The sequence below is a fragment of the Teleopsis dalmanni genome, unplaced genomic scaffold, assembly GCF_002237135.1.
Source record: "Teleopsis dalmanni isolate 2A unplaced genomic scaffold, ASM223713v2 unscaffolded_contig_0336, whole genome shotgun sequence".
In the NCBI taxonomy this organism is placed as follows: Eukaryota; Metazoa; Arthropoda; class Insecta; order Diptera; family Diopsidae; genus Teleopsis; species Teleopsis dalmanni.
Genome location: NW_024031718.1, coordinates 60 through 2,330, shown reverse-complemented (window position 1 = coordinate 2,330; position 2,271 = coordinate 60). Strand labels below are relative to the sequence as shown.

At 38.0% G+C, this 2,271-nt stretch overlaps 1 long non-coding RNA gene across 1 annotated transcript; it reads left to right on the top strand.

Annotated features, from left to right (window-relative positions):
- Nucleotides 1-1,106: 1,106 nt before the first annotated feature.
- LOC119663358 lies at nt 1,107-1,313 on the top strand. Its single transcript, XR_005251033.1, has 2 exons — nt 1,107-1,195; nt 1,258-1,313. It is a non-coding gene; the product is annotated as an uncharacterized LOC119663358 (long non-coding RNA).
- The last annotated feature ends 958 nt before the right edge of the window (nt 1,314-2,271 follow it).

Here is a 2,271-nt window from a genome sequence, read left to right as displayed (position 1 = left end):
CCTGCATTCTATTAGGGTGTGCTGTGTTAAAGATTTTTCACTAGCACAATTCTGAAGTGTGTTTTTCATTTCATTGCAGAAGTCCTTCGCTAAATTTCCAGCTTCTTTGGTAAGCTGAATCAATATGTCCCCCTCTTTAGTTTTTCGGATTTTGTTCACGTTTTTTCCGAATTCTTGTAGCTCTGGTTTTGTTTTAATGATCTTTAACATTTCAGCGTAAGACTTGTCTGCCGTCTTACTAATGAGAATTGCTTCCGGTTTTACTCTAGGCGCTTTAATGAGGTCCAGATTTGGCACAGTTTTCCCTTTTTTCTTTTGCACTAGCTGCCATTTGTGAAAATTCGTTTCCTGCTCCTTACTTCCAATTTCCCTAATTTGGACTTTGGGTGGTGGACCGTTCGGTTTTTCTTTCGCAGCACGCTTTAGTGCTCCCTGAGTTTGCACGCTAATGGAAGCTACACTCTTAGCCACCAACGGCACTTGTGGCCCCCTTTCTTGTTCCGTCTTATACATCTTAACTATCTGTGCAAGCAGATCCCGCATATCCTTATTAATATGCCTTTGTGATTCCATCATCGCAGATAGTTGTACCAGCTTATCCTCTACACTATCGTCAGGCTTGGGGGATAAAGGTATGTTTAATACCTCCTTCTCCATTGTTTTTTGTACTGCGTTTTGTTTCCGCAGAGGTGATGTTTTTTGCCCACTCATACCTTTTCGATACCCTATTAATTTAATTAGATTTAATTAAATTAAAAGGGTATCCTAAATTAATTAAATTAAAATAATTTAATACCTGTAAATTTCAAATGCTCAAAATTCCAAATTCAAGTAAAAATTAAAATTTGCTAATAAATTTAAAATTTGCTAATTAAATTAAAATATTCTGCTAAATTGCTAAATCAGTGTACAAGATTACACGATTGTTTAGGTTTTTGTGTAACAATTGGTCTAATTATTTGATCGTTTTGTAACACTTATTCACTTTATAATGTTTCTGTTTAATAATTTCAATTGCTGTCTCTATCAGCTGATTTTATATGTGTGCAATTATTTTGCAAAACAAAAAAGCGCACAAAGTCAAACAAATTCAATAAAAATAAAAACAAAATATGTAAATTCAAAAAGTTGAATAATTTAAAATGAAATTTTTTAAAAAATAACACTTATCGGCTGCAGCTCTTTATCGCTCCAAGTGAGTACATTATATTCCACCGCATTTAAGAACTTTTTGTTGTTACAACACTTCAATTGCAGGAAATATATACCGAACTAGCGGACCGCACTCGAGACGCATGTATTCGCGGCAAAAACAAACATGTAGCTGTTCATATTGCGATTGCCACAACATTTGCACATTGAGCCAAATGGCAATCGTTTATATTTGAACAGCACACTCGTGTTGCACAGCGGATTTTGTCGCAGTTATGGGCAACGTTATGGGCATTTGCTTTCTACACATTTTGACCACCTTTCTGGCAATTTGTGGATACCACGCCATAAAAATTGTTCGTCTTTTAAAGCAAACCAACCAGACACCCAATTTTCGACCTCCTCGTAGGAATCAAAGTGCTGCTCAGCCAATGCGTGTCCCATCGATGAAAACAAATGGTAGTCGGAAGGAGCCAAGTCTGGAGCCAAGGCGGGTGGGGTAGCAACTCCCAGCCAAGTGTTTTGATTCCATCCTGAACCAGTTTTGCTTTGTGTGCAGGTGCATTGTCATTGAGCAGAATTACCTTGCTGTGTTTTCTGGCCCATTCTGGTCGTTTCTCGATCAATGCATGGTTCAAATTTATCATTTGGTGTTCATAGCGACCAGCATTGAAGGTTTCACCAGGTTTTAGGAGCTCGTGGTACACCACACCTTTCTGGTCCCACCAAACACACAGCATTGTCTTGTTACCGAATCGATCTGGTTTTGCAGTCGATGTTGATGGTTGCCTCGGATTAACCCATGATTTTTTCCGTTTAGGATTCTTAAAATAAATCCGTTTTTCATCGCCAGTAACAATCCGATGCAAAACCGATTTTCTTTCGTGTCTTTGAAGCAAAGTTTCTCAAGTTTTTTTTCGGTTTCCCATCTGTCTTTCATTCAATTCATTTAGCACCCATTTTCCACACTTTTGGATCTTTCCCATAGCTTTTAAACGGTCAGAAATTGTTTGTTGTGCAACATTTAACATTTCTGCCATTTGCCTTTGACCCAAAGTGTCATCTCGATCCAATATCGTTTGCAATTCGGCGTCTTCAAACTTTTTGGCGGTCTTCCAC